The sequence below is a fragment of the Myotis daubentonii genome, chromosome 2 (assembly GCF_963259705.1).
Source record: "Myotis daubentonii chromosome 2, mMyoDau2.1, whole genome shotgun sequence".
In the NCBI taxonomy this organism is placed as follows: Eukaryota; Metazoa; Chordata; class Mammalia; order Chiroptera; family Vespertilionidae; genus Myotis; species Myotis daubentonii.
In genome coordinates, this window is record NC_081841.1 from 170156420 (window position 1) to 170178963 (window position 22544).

The window sequence follows — 22544 nt, forward strand, 5'->3', positions numbered from 1 at the left end:
AACATTTTTTCAGGTTTTATTTTTTTAATTAACAGGAAAAGAACAAATCTTTTTAAAGCAGAAAATATTTTATATATGTATGTAATTATTGGCTACTACAAAAAGCATGTGTTTTGTTTTTTTTGTGTTTTTTTTTACATTGCAGAAAAGCTCTGACAACAGGTCTTAATTTCTTTTCAGACTAACTCATTTACCTTTTTACCATAGTTATGCATTGCTTAACTTTTCAATGATATATTTTATATTCACTATCATCTCCCATTTAATCATTTATATTATATGAAATCTAATCAAATTCCTTAAAACTGAATTATATGCAATGTTTTTTTTAGAACAAATCAGACTATTCTAAGATTCTTAGTATTTAAAAGATATTCATCATATCAAAGGCACACATATTTTCAAGAATTAAACTGATAAGAACAGATACTACATTGGATCTTAGCCAAAAGGCCAAGAAGCAACTTATAAATTTTGAGAACAGAATTCAATGATCAAAATAAGACATAATTATTTTAAAGTTTGAAATAAAATGATGTATTTCTTAGAAAATATACTATATTTTTGAATTATATACAAAAAGAAAATTGAAAATAACTGCTCATTAAAAAAATTACATTCACTTATTTGAATATTTTACCATTAAGTATATATGGCATTGTCTTATTAATCATAAAACATATAAAATAACTATGCCTAGATCTTTTAGTGTCCTCTCCATAAGAAAAATTGAATTAATATTTGTTTTATAGCTAAATTTTTAAATGCAAAATCATTGTGACACATCGATTTTTCTTTTCTCCATTATATTATAACCTTCAAATTTTGATTGATCTCAAAGTCTCCAGAATAAATAATGCATTTACACTCTACCAGAAGAATTATCATGTGATTAGTTCTGATCTATGAGAATGACCAAAGAGACATTAACATTCCAGAGTCTTGTCTTTGAAGGAAATGGACATGCTCTCTACATTTCTTTAATTAAAATGTTGTAGTGTGGGAGCTATACTGCTATTCTAAATCAAAAAGTGAAAGCCAATATTCAAGGCATTCATATTCATGTTTACTATGTGTCAGGGAGTTTTCTAGGTAGAGGTAATAGAATTGTGAAACAAAAATTTTAGGACACATGTAACATCATGTAACATATAACATCATATATATTCTATCATATGCACAAAATATCAATTTTCATATTCTCAATGATCTCTTAAAAATGTACTATTTTTCAAAGGGGAGAAAATCCTCACCATAAGGGCCAGACCACTATAATAGCATCTCAGCTCTCTTTCTTTCTCCTTTTTCTCTGGGACCAAGTTTCTTTCTTCCCAGTTTGTGGACTAAACTAGGAAGAACAGCTATGTGGTTTGATGACTAACCTCCACTAGAAACTTCAAATCATATGTTTGCATTTGTCATCTTTCCATGGTCTCCTATTTTATCCTCTAAAAGTTTCAGATACCAATCAATTGCCATATAACACAAACTGAGAATCATTGAGTATTGTGTGGAGTCCAGGAAATGAACAGCAAAAGAGAAGAGTTCTGCTGTAACACCCATATAGATTCTTATTATAACAGAATTTTAATACTCAGAACATTATGAAAAACAGAAATGAACTTAACTTATTATGCTGGCCTGCAATACAGCAGACAGACAATAATAAAGCAATTGCAATAAATATGCAATAATAAAGCATAGCAAAGCAATGCAAAATATCAAATAACTTTGCAAGTTTACAATAGTTATTCATAAAATTATTATAGATTCACTTATATGTAGTCGTAAAACTATTGACCATGACATGCAAAGATGGAGAATTTCACATATTTTCTGCAAAGGAAGCAATTCTTTAGTCCTCAATATATTACTGAACTGAGGTTATTAATAAAATATATTTGCTTGCAATCTATTTTGAGGTATAAAATATTTATAACTCAATTATATAATATGCATAATCACAAAAATAATAACTATTATCCAAGTGCTTTACTTGGAACAACTCATTCAATTCATTCAACAACACCATGAGTGAAGAGTTGTCATTATTTCCCTGGTTAAGATCAGGAAACCTAGCACAAGCATGTAGGCTGTTTTTCCAAAGCCATTCATGTATTCAAATCTCAAGCAGACGTTGGGAGCACCATTTTTAGATAAAAATTGTGTCACTGTCTAAAAACATTAATACTTTATTTTGAAAGATGCATAAGTTGTCATTAATTATATCATAATAACTTTGTTTTTTAAAACCAATGGCATCAAATTTCAATGAAATAGGCTGATCGTTAAGGTAATTACTGAAATACTTCCCAGGATACCTTCACTCTTTTTCAGCCTTCCAAAAAGTTCCATATGTTGCAACTGATTTTGTATCAAAAGCATATGGCTAATTTCTTTATACTAAGTAATATTTTATCTTTATCCTGGTATCTTGGTCCTAGACATTCTGGGCTGAAATCCCTTTTCAGTCCTGTGTGTCTAGTGCCTCCTATTCCAAAGCACTGACATCAGCAGCATGCATCCTCTGTGCCAATCACACTGTACTCTGCTCTGCTTCTTTAAGTATATGTCAGGGGGTGGCAAATCCTTATCTATAAAGGATCATATTGTAAATATTAGCGGTTTTGTAGTTCCATGAGGTAGTGATAAAGTAGCCATAGTCAATAAGTAAACAATAAGCAAATAAATGAGTGAGGATGTTTTTCCCTATACCTGTGTGTACAAAAACACACAGTAGTCCAGATTTGGTCAATAGGTCAGTGTTTGTTGACCCCTGTTCATTCACGGCATGCCTTAAATGTCATTGGTATTCATGAATTCTTATTAAAATGTTCTGATCATTTTGAAAGGAGTTTAGAGACAGGAGAGGCAGCTTTCGGGAAGGGTCCATGGCAGGGGGATGCATACATGACAGGCAGAGACAGCTCCAAGCCGCCAGATGGTTTATAAGAATGTTACAAGATAAGAGGAAGAAGAAGAGGCACCGGGCGAGCTTTGAAACTGATACTATACAGGGGACAGGGGGAAAGTAGCCGATTAGGAAAGCATGGGGGACATAAAGTAAGGAAGGGCCCAATTAGAAAGTATCACGAACAGACAAAAAAGCTCCCAGCAGTTATAAACCCTGAGACAAAGAGACTCACAGGACTGTTTCTTTCCCATTTTAGAGAGAGAGCAGGTGTTTCCCATTTGGGGGAGTTTGTATACACTCGCAATAAATTTCCATAAGATTGCTTAAAATATTTTAGTCTGTGAATTTTATTCTTCAAACTTGGTAAGAGAAGAATCCACAAGGAGAATCCAAGCTTGCGATTCCGCGTATCAATTTTTAATTTCCAAAACTAATCTACTTCTCCCTGAGATGTCTGTAGATCCCCTCTCTATTTGTTCCACCATATCAACCACTTTCCTGCCCTACGTTAATGTTGATTTTAATATCACAAATAATCATAGGCCAATAACTTTAGTTATTTGTGTATCTGTGTGATTACTTTTTATTGTTGACTATGGTTGTTTGGTATGATATCTTCTGTAGTACTGAACATAATGCATGATTCATGTGAAGAATTTAATACCCATGTGCACACATATATTGCATTTAAGTGAATTATTATTTTTAAATGTATCTACCATTGTGCAGATCTGGGGATTTTGTACTGGAAGTTACACACTGAGGTTGCATCTATACAATTCCAAAACATCTAGATTAAAACTAAAACATTCGGTCAACCATGACATTGTTTCCAAAGTATCTACATGCTTGGCATTGGGAAAGGAAAATGTTTAGATGATGGATGTTGCTTTTCATTTTCCATCTGGCTGTTTTGGCTTCATGTAGACAGAGCCTCTGACAGTTAACATTGATGACAAAACAATTTTAGGTTTTAGATTTGATTTTAAGCCCACCCACATGCAAGTAAACAGATTAGTTCGAAGAAGAAAAACTGTTGAGTGTCTAATCACATCTACGCTTTCAGCCAAGAAAAATCACTAAGGAACGATGATCTGCATTTACATCTCCCCAGACTGTAATTCTATCCTGTCTCATAGAGGAGAGGTTGTCTGGAAAGATCTCCAGCTCAAATACCCAGACATATCAGGAACCTCCAGTAAGACTCATGTCAGACTGTGGCCCCACATCCTTTGGGGAGGAAAAAAATATTCTACACACTCTGGTCAAACCAAGAATTAACTGGCTGGAATACTCTGCATTTTTTTTTTTTTTAATGAAAGCTTCAGGATTTAATTGGGAGGAACATGGTAGTGATGGAAATAAGGAGACATGTTTTTTTGGTTCATTTCAAAAGGGCTTTGAATTCTGACTTGTGTAGAATTCAGTAGAAACTATAAGTAAAATATCAAGTGTACTACATATTGATTAAAAACAAATCGACCTCAAATCTCTATGAAACTATGAATACAAGTTTGGATTGGCTTCAGAGTGACTCATGTAGCAGAGAGTTACCAGAATACACATCTCTCTGAACTGTCAGTCAATGATACAGCATTTTTTAGAGTTAGATTAAATATTTGCTCCCTTCCCCCCCACACACATGTTCAAGAGGTTAACAAACAAAAACTTATGCACACACATAGATCTAGATACCACAAGTGGGCTACTATAATTGAGAGAAAATTTTACCTTCTCTGTTAATATTTGTTTATAGCCTTCTATCAAATAGCAGAAACAGATTTGGCAAGTTACTGATCTTAAAGCTGAATTTATATTTAAATAATATTTAACAGTGAAATACTTTGAAATTATTGATTTGATTATTTGTTTAGGATATTTAAAATGTGCACATTTTCATCCATGCTGATAGAAATATAGGATTCAGCTATTTTTTGCCTTCCTATCAGTCTTAATATTTTATTTCATACCTCAAGAGAGTCATAAACAAGAAGCTCTAATCTTGATTTGTATAACCAAGATTGCTATCTGATTGAATAATAGATGTGGTTGACTTGACATTGTAACAGTGCTAATGATATCCTACAGATTAAGTATGTGTAATTGGGTATAAATTGCTCATTTTAATGTAGGCAATTTGGACTATAGAATGCCAGTGAATGTTACATAAAGGAATTCTAAAACTTTATTTATTCATATTATTTGCAATGTGTTATTTCCTATAGACAAATGATGATGAGAGATGATAGATGATACATTGATAGATAGATAGTTATGAGACTATGCTTATATTTGTATATCATAAATTATAAATTTACTCAAAAACAACATAAATACTTTTAACTATTTTAAAATTCAAGGTTGGCTCTAAAAGCTATCATCTATTGTAGATACAATAGCCCACTTCAGAACAATATTAAACCAGTTGGTTTATAAGGTAACTTACAAATCTAAACTTTTGCTGTTCTTAATACTTAATGTAATTTTACTCAGTTATCAGCATTTTTGTATGGAATAACACGGAATGTTATATTTCCTTTATATTAGTGTGCTTATAGTAACAAATAACAGAAAACACAACTATAAGTGACTTCAGTTCTACAGAAAGCATGTCAAACTTGCAGGATGAGGGCAGCATGTGGCCCAAAATGAATTGAATATTTTTGTGGTTCAGTCAATATAATGGTATGCAAGAAATGTTTTAATAAAAAATTTGTAACTTAATGTTTACAATATATATATACTAGAGGTCCGGTGTACAAAAATTAATGCACTGGGGGGGGAGGGGATTTCCCTCAGCCCGGCCTGTGCCCTTTCGCGGGATGACCACTTGCTGGCTTAGGCCTGCTCCCTGGGGGATTGGGCCTAAGATGGCAATCAGACATCCCTCTGGCAGCCTGGCAGGCCTCAGGGGATGTCTACTTGCCAGCGGAGATCAGACCTAAGCTGCAGTCAGACAACCTTAGCGCTGCTGAGGAGGCAGGAGAGGCTCCCACCACCATCGCTGTACTGGCAGCCATCAGCCTGGCTTGTGGCTGAGCAGAGCTTCCCCATGTGAGAGCGCACTGACCACCGGAGGGCAGCTCCTGTATTGAGCTTCTGCCCCTTGGTGGTCAGTGTGTGTCATAGTGACCAGTCATTCCCAGTCTTTCTGTTGTTAGGGTCAGTTTGCATATTACCCTTTTACTATATATGATAGAGTCCTGGTGCACGGGTGGGGCCGGCTGGTTTGCCCTGAAGGGTATCCCGGATTAGGGTGGGGGTCCCGGTGGGGTGCCTGGCCAGTCTGGGTCAGGCGCTGATGGCTGTTTGCAGCTGGTCACACCCTCTTCAGGGTGGGGGTCCCCACTGGGGTGCCTAGCCAGCCTGGATGAGGGGTTGATGGCTGTTTTCAGGCTGGCCACACCCCTTTTAGGGTGGGGGTCCCCACTGGGGTTCCTGGCCAGTCTGGGTGAGGGGCTGAGGGACGTTTTCAGGCAGGCTCCCAGCCTCTCCTTTTTTCTTTTTCTTTTTTAATTCTGGGATTTATTTACCTTCTATAATTGACACATTGCTGCCATTACTGGTGCTCTAAGCTCTGAGGCCCGGCTGGCTGAAAGCAGGTATCTGGGGTTTGTTTAGTTTCTATAATTGAAACATTGTTGCTTTCAGGCTCAGAGCCAGACTGAGGCAGGCCGGGAACCTTGGCTTCCTCCATCACTGGAGCAAGCAAGCCTCCTGCTCGCTTCAGCTGCATGGCTGCCGGCCGCCATCTTTGTTGGTAGTTAATTTGCATAACGCCCTGATTAGCCTTTGGGAAGCATAGCAGAGGTATGGTTCATAACCCTTTTTGTCTTTTATTAGATAGGATATATAAAAGGCTAATATGCTAAGTGTTCCTCTGACCATCTTCCCAGTTGCAATGATGCACACTGACCACTAGGGGGAAGATGCTCAATGCTGGAGCTTCCTTGATGCGCAATGGCCATTTACAAAGTAATGGCACCACAGACCTGGTGCTGACAAAGCAACACTCATCTTTCCCCAAGTAGGACACAGGCCCTACCACCATCCCAGAGCAACACCCCACCAAATCGCAGCCAATGCTGCCATGACCCCATGGTGCAAAATGCAGCCCACAGCCTAGCCCAGGCCAGAAACGGTGGCTGTGGGCACCAGGTAATGAAGTCAAGTAGCAAGGGCCAGCTTCCTCTCCCCAGTGACTAGCCTCCTTGCAGTTTGTTTAGCCCAGGAACACGATTTGCTTTATAGCCAGGTGCAAACATTTTACACTTTATCCAAATGTCTGTGAATCATTTTCACGTGCTTCATCTCATTTGATCCTCACAGAAGTCCTGGAATAGGTAGATAGGAGACTCAGTAGAATCCTATTTTCTTTTCATTAGCCAGAAAACAGAGATTTAGAAACTTGACCCAACTGAAAAGAAGTAAGAAATGGCCGAAACCGGTTTGGCTCAGTGGATAGAGCGTCGGCCTGCGGACTAAAAGGTCCCAGGTTCGATTCCGGTCAAGGGCATGTACCTGGGTTGTGGGCACATCCCCAGTGGGGAGTGTGCAGGAGGCAGCTAATTGATGTTTCTCTCTCATCGATGTTTCTAACTCTCTATCTCTCTCCCTTCCTCTCTGTAAAAAATCAATAAAATATATTAAAAAAAAAAAAAGAAGAAGAAGTAAGAAATGGAGGAACTTGAAAATGACTTCAGATTTTCTCACTGTGCAGTCAACTCTCTGCTACAGTTAAATATTTCACCCTTTATTCTCCCTGTGTGATCTACAATAATAATCTGCTTCATGTTGATATTTACTGCTGTGTTGCTGACATTTACCTGAAAGAGGATTTGGGGTGCTTCAATGGGATGGAAAAAGTTTAGCTACTTCAGAAAACAGGTCTAATTAAGCAAGTTTATCTATATATATAAAGCTCTCGCTAGCACCAATCACATGCATGTGCTTCCATCGGTCATTGTCAATCATGAATTTGTCTATATTTAACATATCCTTCCCATAAGGCATCATTGTGTCATTCTGAAAAGCAAGAACACTATAACCAGACTGCCTCTGTTCAAATCCAGTTCTGTAAAGAATGCAAATACCCTAAACATTCTGTGTTTTATTTTCTCACCTATAAAGTTGATGATAATCCTAGATAATAAAAGCCTTATATGCTAAGTGTCCGGTTGTCTGGTCAGCTGTTCAACCAATCAAAGCATAATATGCTAATGATATGATAAGGCCACTCAACCACTCACTATGATGTGCACTGACCAACCAGGGAGCAAACAGTCGACCGGTTGACCAGTGGCTATGATGTGCACTGACCACTATGGGGTAGATGCTCCAATCGGTAGGTTAGCTTGCTGCTGGGGTCCAGCCAATTGGGACTGAGCTAGATGGGACAGACATGCCCTGGAGCCCTCCCACAGTTCCTCCCAGGCTTGCCAATCTCCCATGTCCCTTCCCGACTCCGATTGTGCACTGGTGGGGTACCTTGGCCTGGCCTGCGCCCTCTTGAAACCTGGGACCCCTCAGGAGATGTTGGAAAGCCAGTTTCAGCCCGATCCTGCAGGCCGGGCTGAGGGACCCCACTGGTGCATGAATTCATGCACCAGGCCTCTAGTTGTAACTATAACGTGCCTTTAAGAAGTAAATAAGAAAATATAGTTTACTTACTTTGAATAGTACTTGGGACATGGTAAACTATGAATTTTAGTTATTCTCATTAGGTGATTTAAATGAATGTCAAAGGGCATTATTAACTGAATTTCATATTTATAGTTGTTTTATCTGAAGTTTTATTTCTTTTATTGAGAAAATTAACAGGCAGTCCTCAGGTTACATTGGACTTGACATACACCGTTTCATCATTATGTTGCCATCTCCCATTTAAAGTATTTATAAAAAAAAAGTTCCATCATTTTGACATATGTACATATATGCTTTATGTTTTTTATTATTCATTTACCACAAGTAAAGGTCAGAAATTGTTAACTATCCTTTACATTTTTTTTACTGTTTCACTTCATTACTGCTGTGTATGTGCTCCATGTGAGTGACATAGGTGCTTATGTGTGTGGGTTCCAACTTACTGCGAAAATCACGTTACATCGCGCCGTAGGAACAGATCTCTGACATAACCTGAGGACCTACTGTGCTGCATTTTAAGGAGAGTAAGAAAAAGTTAAGACTTCACTCTGTCTCTATGAAGATTAAAATGTCAAACAGAAGTGATACTCGTGGAACTACAGTAACTATAAAAGAAAGTAAACAATGGGTGAAGGATACCTAATGCAAGCTCTAAAAGCTAGAAGAATTAAGAGAAAAACAAGGGTTCAGAGGATATATCTGTGTGTTTTCTTTGTAAGATGTCATTTTGGAAGATCAGGGAAAGGAGAGCCAGTGCTAAGGAGGGAAAAGGGGGAAAAAATGGGGGGAAAATGCTCCATTTTTTAACTAGATGCAGCCCCATTACTGGAAATATCATTTCAAATTATATTTTGTATCATACTATTTTCTCATGTTAGCCCCAGATTCCTTTATCTCCTCATTGTTTTGACTTATCCATTTGTGTCTCCAAAGAAAAGAGACTTTTAAGGTCTACTACATTTTTTTCTTCCACTGAGATGTACATAAAACTTTGTTTGGCTAATTATCACAATTTTCAAGAAGTTCCATTAGGCCCTATTCAATTATTACTAGTTGAGAAAGAATACGATAATTACCTTTCCAAGTATAGCTGCATTTAAATAGGAAGTGCTAAGAGGCAGCAATATCTTTAATCTCAAATGAATGAATGTCTAATGCTAGCATATTAATTTTGGAGTGGGAATCATTATGAATGACATAAGGTAAATTAAACCATAAAAGCAGCTTCCCAATGTACTTCTACATAAAGGCAAACATGGAGATGAATTTGTTCTACATTTAACTCTGTAAATCTACTGAAAGAGGGCCCCTTGATTATGGAAGGAAATAAATCTTTGTAATAAGTATGGGCAGATATGGCTGGCCTGTGAACTTAGGTTGCACAATTTAAGTTGCTGAAAAACTGTCACAGTACTGACCTCTATCAGTGATGATAGGGGGAGATGAAAGAATTTTCCAATAAGATTAAAGAATAGACCTTAAAATATCACAATTCAAACACAGGAAAAAAAATGAGATCAAGTCAAATGTAAGATTATTTTTATGTACTGACATTTTAAAATTGTTTATTACTTCTAAAGTCCTTTACTTCTCATGTTTGAGGTTTGTATTTCATGGCCTTGGATTCCCAAACAACACTTAATCCTCATTGTACATTAAAAATATTGCATTATAGCTGAAACCGGTTTGGCTCAGTGGATAGAGCATCAGCCTGCAGACTGAAGGGTCCCTGGTTCGATTCTGGTCAAGGGCATGTACCTGGGTTGCGGGCACATCCTCAGTAGGGGGTGTGCAGGAGGCAGCTGATCCATGTTTCTCTCTCATCGATGTTTCTAACTCTCTATCTCTCTCCCTTCCTCTCTGTAAAAAATCAATAAAATATATTTTAAAAATATTACATTATAAAATATGCTTAAAATATATTCAAGTTAATCTTATATCTTATGAGCTTCAGTAAAAAATGTAACATGTCTAAAGGACATAGGAATTTTCTATTTACTTAAGTTTAATGCAAGGTTTGTTTAACCTGCCCTGAGAAAGTGCTTGGTTCAGTATTGTTTTATTTAGTCTTTGTCAAATTACTTTGGGATATGAGTAATTGGAAAATGTAATGCTAAGCATGCATACATTAAAGTACTCAAATTATGCTGATGTATAATCAATCTGAATTGATAAATAAGCACTTTCCGGAAATGAACTATATAGTCGGTAACCTTTAAAATATTTCTATTTACAGGCAATTTATATTTCTCCTAAAGAAATCCATCTTGGATCTTCTGTTCTCTTCTGAGAACAATAACTGTAAACAGTGTCTAAAATTAAATACCTACCAGGACATTCAGGTAATCCAAATGAGTTAAGCATGTGAATTGGGGATTATGTAAATCAGAGAAAACATTCCTTTGTTCAAAGTGGGATGTGCTATTCAACTCCAGGTGAGTTTTGCCTTTTGAAAAAGCGACATAGTGGATGACAAATATTTCAGTTTTTTCAAGGTTAACCAGAAATATAGAACAACCCTCAAGCTTGATTAGACTCCTTAGTACTCTTGAAGGGACTCACTCACATGAAATAAAATATATGGTACTTGTGAAACTTCTTTATTTCCATTATGGCCTTTTTTTATTATTAGCTCAAGTGCTTTTATATTCTATCCAAATAAAGATTTAAAGATTTGAATGTCCCAAGATTATAAAAAACAACAACAAAAACTCTCTTATAAACTCACTTAGTCTCTGTGGATCCTTTTTAACTGCAAACCACCTCACAAATATAATATCTTCATATTGTAAAATGTTTAGTTTATTTGACTAATTCTTTTTCCAAAACTGAAGCCTACTTAAAGACACATGCCATATTCAATCTATACAGTTTATCCTGATGTTTCCTAAATATGTCTGATCATGAGAATCACCTGTATTGCTTATTAAAAATCTTTATTGGGTTTCTAGACTGATTCAGTTTGTCTAGAACAGGGTTGGCAAGTATAGCTCTCCAGCTAAATCTAGACCAAAACCTGTTTTTGTAGGTAAAGTTTTATTGAAACACAAGGATACCTGTATTCCCTATTGCCTCTGGTTGCTTTCTTATTACAATGTCAGTGTGCAAAATTGGTGAAAGATATCATATTTTTGTATTAAAATATCATTTGTCACTTTACTGACCCCTGGCCTGGAGCAAGATCCAGGAATCTGAACATTTTAAGAAGGCTTCTTCTAAGTGGCTATTATAACCAAACTAGTTTGGCTCTTTGTTTTATTTTGTATGCCAAGCTATCACAGTGCTCTGTAAGCACTAGGCTGCTATTGAATAACATAGATACAATTTCAGAATATTTACCTAATCAATGATCCCCATTTTTTAAAAAATAATATGTATTTATTCATTTCAGAAAGAGGAAGAGAGGGAGAAAGATACAAACATCAGTGGTGAAAAAGGATCATCTACCAGCTGCCTCCTGCATGCCCCCTACTAGGAATCAAGCCTGCGACATGGACATGTGCCCTGACCCCTGACCAGGATTCAAACCATGACCTTCTGGTTCATGGGTCGATGCTCAACTACTGAGCCACACCGGCTGCTCTATGACCCCCTTTTAAGAACTGATCTCCACTCATGAGCTTTTAAGACTGTTAAAATGTTCTAGAATTCCTGTTAATCATATAATTCACATAAAATAAAAACTTATTATTTAATTATCTAGCTTTTATTTATTCTATATTTATAACCAGTTGTAACTGTATGAGGAATAATGGTAGAACATGGACAATGCCCTATGTACATAAATGTGCTACAGTTTAATAGCCAATTTTTATACATAGCTCAAAGTTTCCGTTGTAGGCTTTAAAATAACTTGCTTTTTTTATTACCAAGAAAAACTTGTGATTTTAGCAAAAAAATAGGTTAGTGAAGATATTCAAATTCTAGAAGATGTTAAAATCATCATACTTTTAAATGTAATAATAAATAAAATTATATAATATAAAAATGGAATAACTTTTTAGTGTTTACTTTAAATGTCCATTCAATGAAAAGCATATATTCTACTACCTTTATTTTTTATAATTTTGTAGTTTGTTTTTCAATATTTTTACTAAAATATGTTTACAGAAACATCTGCATCAGTTTTATTCAACTTTCCTTTCTGACAAACAACAAAATAATAATAATGGCTAGCATGTGTGAGGTCTACATTGTGTTCCTGGTATGCTTCTAAATTTTTCTCATGAAATAATCCTTTATTTTTCTAACAATAAGTTCACTAGATAGATTTTGATATTATACCAACTTCACAGATGTGGTAATTGAAAAGTAGAAAAATTATATTACTTGCTCAGAGTCCAAACAATTAAGTTTAATTTAAGGAAGTCTGATTTCAGAATCTTAGTTCTTAGACAGCCTTTCTAAGTATTCTCTGAATGAGAAACCTTCCATTGAAATATTCTTTCTCTGTTTTTTAAATCAGACAAGAACCTGAATATCCTCTTAATTGTGTCTATAAATTCTATTTTCTGGGCTGTCTCTATTCTTGCCCTTGCTTACAGAATTAAAATTGGTAGGCCGTAAGTCCACCTCACAAAAATAGTAGTTTTTAAGTTCCTTGGGTCTCCATGAACTTACGAGCAGAGAAAGCTAGTTTACTAAAGAGCTTATAATTAAACTAGAGGCCCAGTGCAAGAAAATTCATGTGCTCAGGGGGCAGTCCCTGAGCCTGGCCTGTGCCCTCTGGCAGTCCAGAACCCCTTAGGGGATGTCAGACTGATGGCTTAGGCCCACTTCCCAGGGGATCAGGCCTAAGCTGGCAGTCAGCTATCCCTCTGGAAGCACAGGATCCCTCAGGAGACCTAAGCAGTTAGTTGGACATCCTTAGCACTCCCAAGGAGGCGGGAGAAGCTCCCGCCACAACTACTGTGCTAGCCAGCCACGAGCCAGCTTCTGGCTGAGCTGCACTACCTTGTGGAAGCACACTGACCACCAGGGGACAGCTCCTGCATTGAGTGTCTGCACCCTGGTGGTCAGTGGGTGTCATAGCGACCACTCATTCCTGGTCATTCCACCATTTGGGTCAATTTGCATATTACCCTTTTATTATATAGGATTATTATAAGTAATTGTTACATATGTAATTACAGGAAAATTGCATTTGGTGTTAAAATACTTGCATACTAAAAATAACCAATACCTTTAAGAAAAAGTATTTGCATACATTATATAAGGCATTTATGATATTCTGCTAAACATCACCAAAACTAACCTTCTTTGGCAACCTTTCAAGACAGCTAACACAGGAAAAAGCGAACACTGTGGCATGATTTTGACCCTTGAGCTAAAATTAATTAATTAATTTTTTATTATTTTTTCTGTTTTTCTGTGTTTTATTTTAAATTCTTTATTGTTTAAAATGTTAGATGAGTCTTCTTTTTCCCTCATTAACCTCTCCCCGGACTTCACTCACAGCACATGACCTCACCCACCCCCTGTCTATTTCTATTGGTTTTGCTCATATGCATGCATACAAGTTCTTTGGTTAATCACTTACTCCCTCACACGCCGCCTTCCTCATAGGTTGGACAGTCTGTTCCATGCTTCTATGTCTCTGGTTCTATTTTTGTTCATAACTTTATGTTGTGCATTATATTCCACAAATGAATGAGATCATGTGATACTTATCTTTCTCAGACTGGCTTATTTTACTTAGCATAATGCTGCCCAGTTCCATCCATGCTGTTGCAAATAGTAAGAATTCCTTCTTTTTTATAGCAGCATAGTATTCCATTGTGTAGATGTACCACAGGTTTGTAATCCACTCATCTGCTGATGGGCACTTAGGCTGTTTCCAAAACTTAGCTATGGTAAATTGTGCTGCTGTGAATATAGGGGTGCATATATCCTTTCTGATTGGTGTTTCTGATTTCTTGGGATATATTCCTAGAAGTGGGATTACTGGGTCAAATGGAAGTTCCATTTTTAACTTTTTGAGGAAACTCCATACTGTCTTCCATAGTGGCTGTACCAGTCTACATTCCCACCAGCAGTACACGAGGGTTCCTTTTCCTCCACATCCTCACCAGCACTTGTTTGTTGATTTGTTGATGATAGCCATTCTGACAGGTGTGAGATGGTACCTCATTGTCATTTTGATTTGCATCTCTCTGATGATTAGTGACTTTGAGCATATTTTCATATGTCTCTCGGGCTTCTGTATGTCCTCTTTTGAAAAGTGTCTATTTAGGTCCTTTGCCCATTTTTGATTGGATTGTTAATCTTCCTTTTGTTAAGTTGTATGAGTTCCTTATAAATTTTTGAGAAAAAACCCTTATCTGAGATAGCATTGGCAAATATGTTCTCTCATGCAGTGGACTTCCATGTTTTGTTGATGGTTTCTTTTGCTGTGCAGAAGATTTTAATTTGTTAAAAATACTATGAACAACTCTACTCCAACAAACTGCACAACCTTGATGAAATGAACATATTCCTAGAAAAATACAAGCTTCCAAAACTCAATCAGGAAGAATCAAAAAACCTGAATAGGCCAATAACTGTTGATGAAATTGAAACTGTAACCAAAAAATTTTCAGCAAACAAAAGCCTTGGACTGAACAGTTTCACAGGGTAGTTTCACAAACATTCAAAGAACTAAAACCTATCCTTCTCAGACTATTCCAAAGAATTTCAACAGAAGGTCACACTTCCAAGCTCTTTCTATGAAGCCAGCATTACCCAAATCACAAAATCAGATAAAGACACTACAAAGAAAGAGAATTACAGGACAATATCTCTGATGAACATAGATGCTAAAATCCTCAACAAAATTCTAGCAAATCGAATTCAGCATTACATTAGAAAGATCATACACCATGACCAAGTGGGATTTATTCCGGGATGAAAGAATGGTACAATATCCACAAATCAGTAAACATGATATATCACATAAACAAATTGAGAGACAAAAATCATGTAATCATATCAATTGATGCAGAAAAGGTATTTCACAAAATCCAGCACATTTTCCAGATAAAAACTCTCAACAAAGTGGTAATTGAGGGATCATACCTCAGCATAATAAAAGCCTTATATGACAAACCCACAGCCAACATCATACTCAATGGGCAAAAACTAAAACCATTTCCCCTAAGAACAGGAGCAAGAAGGGATGCTCTCTCTCACCACTCCTGTTCAACATAGTATTGGAAGTGCTAACTATAGTGACCAGACAAAAAGAAGAAATAAAAGGCATCCAAATTGGAAAAGAAGAAGTAAAACTGTCATTATTCACAGATGACATGATATTGTACGTAGAAAACCCTAAAGACCCCATCAAAAATCTATTAGACTTAATAAATGAATTCCTTAATGTAGCAGAATACAAAATTAACACCCAAAAATCTATGGCTTTTTTATACACCAACTAGAGGCCTGATGCATGAAATTCATGTATTGGGGGTTGGGGGTGGTCCCTCAGCCCAGCCTGCACCCTTTCCCTGTGGGATCAGGCCTAAACCGGCAGTCGGACATCCCTCTCATAATTCGGGACTGCTGGCTCCCAAACACTCACTTTCCTGCCTGCCTGATTGCCCCTAACCATTTCTGCCTGCTTGCCTGATCACCCCCTAACCACTCCCTTGCCAGCCTGATTGATGCCTAACTGCTCCCCTGCCAGTCTGGTCACCTCCAACTGCCCTCCCCTTCTGGCCCAGTCACCCCCAACTGCCCTCCCCTGCCAGCCATCTTGTGATGGCCATCTTTTGACAACAAGGGTGTGGCCATCTTTGTCGACATGGGAGGTCATCTTTGACCATCTTGTGTGAGGGCATGGCAGACAATTAGCATATTCACTCCTTATTGGCTTTGGATGCCACCATATTTGTGATGGTGTGAGGGTCAACTAGCATATCCCCTCTTTATTAGATAGGATAATGAACTCACAGAAAGAGAAACTAAAAAAATTCCCATTTACCATTGCAACAAAAAAATTAAGACACTTAGGAGTAAACTTAACCAAGGAGGTAAAGGACCTGTACTCAGAAAATTACAGGACGCTGGAAAAGGAGATAGAGGAAGACATAAACAAATGGAAGAACATACCATATTCATGGATTGGTAGAATCAACATCATTAAAATGTCCATACTACCCAAAGCAATCTATAGATTCCATGCAATTCCCATTAAACCACCTGGAACAAACTCTCCAAAAATTCATCTGGAGTAAAAATAGACCCCAAATAGCTTCAGCAATCTTGAAAAGGAAGAACAAAGTTGGAGGGATCACAATACCAGATATCACGCTATACTATAAAGCCACTGTTATCAAAACTGCCTGATACTGGCACAAAAACAGATATATAGGCCAATGGAACAGAATAGAGAACACAGAAATAGACCCAAGCCATTATGCTCAATTAATATTTGACAAAGGAGTCAAGAGCATACAATGAAGTCAAGAAATGGTCTCTTCAATAAATGGTGCTGGGTAAAGTGGACAGATACATGCAAAAAAAATGAAACTAGACCACCAACTTACGCCATACACAAAAATAAACTCAAAATAGTTAAAAGACTTAAACTTACAGTGGGAAACCATAAAAATCTTAGAAGAATCATAGGCAGCAAAATAGCAGACATATGTTGTAGCAATATCTTACCAAAACATTTCCTAGGACAATGGAAACTAAGGATAAAATAAACAAATGGGACTACATCAGAATAAAATCAACTAATTTAGATGTATATCAGATAAATAGTAGACCATTTAAATTTCTTGTACATTTATAATTTTGAATCTGAGTAATTGAATAATAATGTTTATCTTAAAGCTTTAATATATAAAATTTGTTTGCTGACTGTGACCATATTTTCTGGCTTGAAGAGATAGTGTAAAAAAGTAAAAGGATCAAAGGTGAGGGGAAGAGAAAGAGACAGAGAGAGAGAACTCAGCTATCTCTAAGTCTATATAAGGTGTTCTTGTTTCAGTTTTCTTGAGACCCTTGACAATATGCAATTTAATTATTCCTGAGTTATCCAACATCCTTAGAAAGAATCCCAACTAATAAAGAAGAAGACTAACATTTGGAACTCAAGTATATCGACTTCTACTTCCTAAAAGTAGTTATCTTCCTGAAAGAAACAAATGAGCTCTGTTGGTGCAGTTTGGAAGAAAGGAGAGTATGTACCTCAACTCATTATTATCCCAGGCCTCTGTAGAAGCAAGATAGAACCCTGCTTTCTCCCTAAGTAATCTAAATAAAGAAAACAGAAACCTGGGAGTGGTTTGGGACACAGGTGGCTTGTTTCACTGTTGATTGTCAATTTAAAAAAATAAGGAAAAGATAAGAAAAGGCAAGGAAAAGAAGAGAAAGAGAAAAAAGTATATAGGCCAGAGAAAACATTAAATAATACTAGCATATAATAATAATGTTTGTATTTGTATATAATATATACACAATTCAAGTATTGATAAGAACAAAAAGTATTAAAAGAATCCTGTTCAGTCTGGGATTAAAGGATAAAGTTTTAATTTATTTGTTTTTGTTCATGCTTCCTCCAATTGGAACCTCTAAGAAACACAACCTATTACCTAATTTTATCATTTTATGATTTTAAGTTGCAAGGCTTTAACCCATGTTGCATTGAATGTTTAAGAACAATTTTCCTTCTTCATGAGCAAAGGTCTTTTAATTCACTAAATCCTTCAATGTACTTCTTTTTAATTCTTCTGTGAAGTTTTATTTTAGTTATTTATCTCTAAAAAAAGCCCATCCTAAACAAATAAACTGAAAGGAATAACTGAAAATCAATCAGTTTAATCATTCCATCTAGACATTACTTTGGCAGAGAATTTTTTATCATGAGTCATGCCAATCAGTTTTAAAATGGGTAAAGAGCATACTTGGCAAGTAACCATTTGAGGATTATTTATGAACCAGCCAGTACTATTAGATCGAAGTGGTAAGCCCTGTAAAGTTAATGAAATTGTAGGAAAACCTACCACACCCAGCCTTAATGGAAAATTCCTTTACTTCTTTCAGACCCACTTGAGAATGGAACCAACCATACATATCTTTTGAAGTGTAGTCTATTCAGTGATCACACTTTTATCATTACTTATATGCCACCAGAAGATTTACGTTAAGAAATGAAATGCCTTAAACAATGTAAACTACCTGAAACTATAATACATTTTGACATTCAAAAACAATTTTATCTGCTTATTTTCCTCACAAATTTTAATGCATACATATATGATTTTATTAAACTCGTTTACTATGAACCATATTCATCAATTACTTCTAATAAGTCCTTAAAAATCAATGTTATAAAGTAGGAGGCAATTATTGCAAAAGAATTGATTATTATATATTGAATATTCCTTTATACCTATTGACATCTGTTAACTTATTCCCTAAAATTTACATGTATATCTCCATAAAAAATATATACACAAGAGCATGCTGATGTTTATTTAATTTATTTTTCCCCTCTTTTTAGCAGTTTCTTGGTGATTTTCTTGTTAATCAGCTATAACTTTTCATTTATACAATGGAAAATATGAATAATAAGGCCTAAAAATGATCAGCCTTTAGTGGTATCCCAATTGTAACATTTGAAACCAACTAAATCTAAAAATGTTTAAATATTTAACAATAATGAGATTGGCATTGGTGAGCCATACCTTTTATTATAATCCTTCAGTAGTCTTATTTACCATAGAAAGTCTTAGAATTAAATGGATTAACATCTCCAAAGGAATCTGTCCTTAGAAAACTAGATCAGACAATGTTTGTCTCTGGCCACTACATTGTTAAGGCACTCCTTTTTTTATAAACTACTGATAATTAACTCCCATTGCTATTCCAATAGAGCATATTTTAGGTGGCATCTCTCTCTTAATGAAATTGATTCCAAAAATTTAGCACATACTATATGCCAAGAAATATACTAGTGCTATGCTGTCACCTCATTTGATTCTCACAACAACCAACAAGGCAATCATCTCTTCACTTCTTTGTCTCATCTCCTTGAACTTTTCACCTTATTTATTTCTTGTCCCACACATTGGACTCAGAATTCTAAATTTCAGAATTCTAAATTTGTGGTTTCAGTACTTCTATTCTCTCTACTGGAATAGTCTTATATTAGGTTTCAGTCCATATATCATTGTATAAAATGGTCACCATCCAATTGTACATGCTTCCTCCCCTTTTACCTCAGTGTTTCATCCTAGTCATAAATTACTGATATTATATATGCACTTATTTTTTAATATCTAATCTTTACTCACTTGAATTGAAGCACACAAATAAGATGGGACATGGTTTACTATTATCTTCTAAATATTTAACTAAGAAAAGAAGCTAGACACATACTAAACATTACTAAATAATATTGAAGGAATAAATTAAAACTTCTTTGAGGTAATCACAGCTTTGGTAACCATTGCACAGATGAGTAAATTGTGCTGAGAAGAGCGGTTAATTTTTTCAAATTCATGTAGCAATTAAGTTGTTATTTGTAATTAATCCTTACTCTTGGCTGCAGGTTAACCCATTATCCTAAGAGAATAAACAGATTGAATAGGCCAGGAAGGTATTTTTTATACTTACAGAGGAATATGTGAGAGGACAGTCCTTACTCCCAAGCTGTCATCATATTTCCCTAGGATCATAATTTATTGAATTCTGCCTTTGTTCAATCTTCTCATTCTTAGAATACTAATTGACTTTAAAACATTCTAGGATGCATAATATTTAATTATATTTGTCCTTTTCTGGTTAAACTATAACCCAGGTACTGATGACAGTCTAATCAAGGACGCATAGTCAGTGTTTGGCAGTGGGCATTTATTAGGAACTTTCACACCCCAGGGTTACCCACTATAAGAGCCTCTACTCCTAGCATCTCTATTAACATCTATTTACTAAGTCACTTCATAAATATCAAACGTGTTTTTACACAGGAAAATAGTATCCCTTTTTAGTTTGATGAATATTAGTTATGAACATTTTTAAGGACATTAAAAATATCCAAAGATGTGGATTGAATAAATATATTAAAGGTTCTTCATCTGTTAGGAATTAATCCCCCAGGATAAACCCCTGACAGACTCTTAGCTGCCATGAACTTGAAGGTTTTGTTTGCCCAATATTGACTATAATATTTACAAAATTCAACCTCTGGTCTGTTATCTACCATGGCCTCAGTTAAACTTCCCATGTAAGGTTGAAGTGGAAAAAGACATCAATAAAGGTTATTTTTAACTTTTTAACCAGAGAAAGTTAAGAAATAACAATGGAGACACAATCTTAAATACATTCTTAATCCTCTTTCTAATATGTGACTATATTATGAATGCTATTTTCTTTGGAAAAAAAATAGTGGCAGTGTCTCCTCAATAGCAATACTATGAAGATTTTAGAAATTGAGTGCATTTAATGCCAAACTAATTTAATTTGAGGCTTTCTTTTATTTCTTTTCAAATCCTCAAGGCATCGCTTGGTAAGTAATAAGTTAACCTTCACTTACTTACTAAAATTTATTGCATAATCCTGTGTTACTATATAGGAACATACAACTAGGTACTCAAACTTTCTGGAATTTTTGTGTGTTTTATTTTACTTTTTTCTTTGACAAATTTTTAAAAATAAAAATTTCTTGGCCATAGGGCACAATGTACACAAATTGTTGGTAAAATGTAAAATGTAAGCAAATATTCATGCACAGGAAAAATCAAAAAGCACTTTCTTTTTCTCAGTCTTAAATAAACTAAGACAGGACCTTGAGAATACAAAAATTAGTATAACTGCATTCCTCCTCTCAAAAAGTAAAAACAAACAAGACATTATAGTACCATACTATTATTTCTACCACAGTTAAGCCTATGATCGAATAGAAACACATAAAAAGACTCTTGTAGGTTGAAATCTAAGCTTGATCAGAAAATTTAAAAAGGAAAACAATAAACTAAACAAACTTAATTCTTTATATCTAGACTCAGACTCAGACACATTCAAATTTACTTGCAAATCATCATTCATAAATTTTGCATTTATATGCAGTTCTCTTCTTGACTCCTGTGTACATTTTTTAAAGCAAAAAAAAAAAGAAAGAAAGAAAGAAAGAAAGAAAGAAAGAAAGAAAGAAAGAAAGAAAGAAAGAAAGAAAGAAAGAAAGAGATGATAGTGGGTAGAAATACAGTAAAGTTTTTTCACTTCAGTTTTTCCAACTTAACTACTCAGCAAAGGGTTTTACTTAGGGCATCCAGGAATATTACCAAAAGAAATCAATTTCTCAACTGTGTTTGCTTAGGCTCTTTGGGGTATGCCAGGTAATAAAAGTTGTGACTGCCAGAGCTCAGTGTTTTATTATATAAAAGCCTCTTTACCCATTCCTTTGAGTCAGCTATATAATGATGGACTGAACTTTCTCTTAGAAGCTTGATTGTCAAGTGGAATTGGGTTAATTTAAATGATATGAAAAGAAGCAGGTAATAGTAAGCAGTATATAAAATGTTTAATGGATTCCAGAAATGCAGTCAGGCTATAGAGGTAAGGAAGTGAGATTGAGAAGAAAAACAATTAAATTAGACTGACAGGTGATTTATGCGGCCTTCTGGGGCAAGGTGGCCTGCATTCAGGTAAATTACTCCAAAACACAGCACAAAATGTACCTTTGAGATGTCCTTTTTCTTAATACTTTTACATCTTAAAAATTATTTTAAAGTATACTTCAAAGATGACCCGAAGCTAACTAGAAACATGACATTAAAAAATATGATTATATCTGAGGTGGAGATGAACTTCCTGAGAAGTAAATATAATCGTAAGCAATATTGACTGCATATTTCAAGATAAGCTGGGGCATTTGTAATTAGGCTTCCTCATTCTTATAGTTTTCTCAACAATAGTGAATTTAAAGGCTAAAATAAAAATTAGCACACTTTTGATAGAGTTACATTATGATTAATTTGGGTCTCATCTTAAAAGATATGCA

General features: G+C 35.5%; 1 pseudogene; it reads right to left on the minus strand.

Annotated features, from left to right (window-relative positions):
* Positions 1–349: 349 nt before the first annotated feature.
* On the minus strand, positions 350–465 carry LOC132228806 (U2 spliceosomal RNA; annotated as a pseudogene).
* Between the last annotated feature and the right edge of the window lie 22079 nt (positions 466–22544).